Source organism: Nyctereutes procyonoides, unplaced genomic scaffold (assembly GCF_905146905.1).
Source record: "Nyctereutes procyonoides isolate TBG_1078 unplaced genomic scaffold, NYPRO_anot_genome, whole genome shotgun sequence".
Classification (NCBI taxonomy): domain Eukaryota; kingdom Metazoa; phylum Chordata; class Mammalia; order Carnivora; family Canidae; genus Nyctereutes; species Nyctereutes procyonoides.
This window is the reverse complement of record NW_026575159.1, coordinates 5,986,152-5,986,753: the sequence shown is the minus strand read 5'-3', so window position 1 is coordinate 5,986,753 and position 602 is coordinate 5,986,152. Positions and strand designations below refer to the sequence as shown.

The 602-nt window shown below is 38.9% G+C and overlaps 1 non-coding gene across 1 annotated transcript; it reads left to right on the top strand.

The window, feature by feature from the left end:
- The first annotated feature begins 227 nt into the window (after positions 1 to 227).
- Positions 228 to 331, top strand: LOC129502692 (U6 spliceosomal RNA). The gene has a single exon (XR_008663015.1). It is a non-coding gene; the product is annotated as a U6 spliceosomal RNA (small nuclear RNA).
- Positions 332 to 602: the final 271 nt, after the last annotated feature.

The following is a 602-nucleotide window of genomic DNA, read 5'->3' as shown; positions in this document are numbered from 1 at the left end:
CTTTTTTCTTTTTTTTTTTTTTAATTTTTATTTATTTATGATAGGCACACAGTGAGAGAGAGAGAGGCAGAGACACAGGCAGAGGGAGAAGCAGGCTCCATGCACCGGGAGCCCGACATGGGATTCGATCCCGGGTCTCCAGGATCGCGCCCTGGGCCAAAGGCAGGCGCCAAACCACTGCGCCACCCAGGGATCCCAGATTAGTGGGTTTAAAAGTAAACTTTAGAGTGCTAACTTTGGCATTACATGTACTAAAATTGGAATGATACAGAGATTAGCATGGCCTCTGTGCAAAGATGGTACACAAATTTGTAAAAGTAAACTTTATATTGTTCTTTCCTTTTAATTTACATTTGAAATATCAATTTTGAAATTAACAAACAAATTTTGGCTCAGATGACTATCATAGGTGGACAAATGGATGAGGTGACTCAGGTTTAAAAATACAAAGACATGCAGAAAATTGCAAAGCATTCTTCGTGAAATCAATGTTTATAAAGTATTCAGGGACAATCTTTAAATGGTTGCTACATCTGTGGCTATAACATCTTCTGGCCAGTGAAAAGTAAACCATGAAAGAGAGAAAGATAAAACAAGGCAGT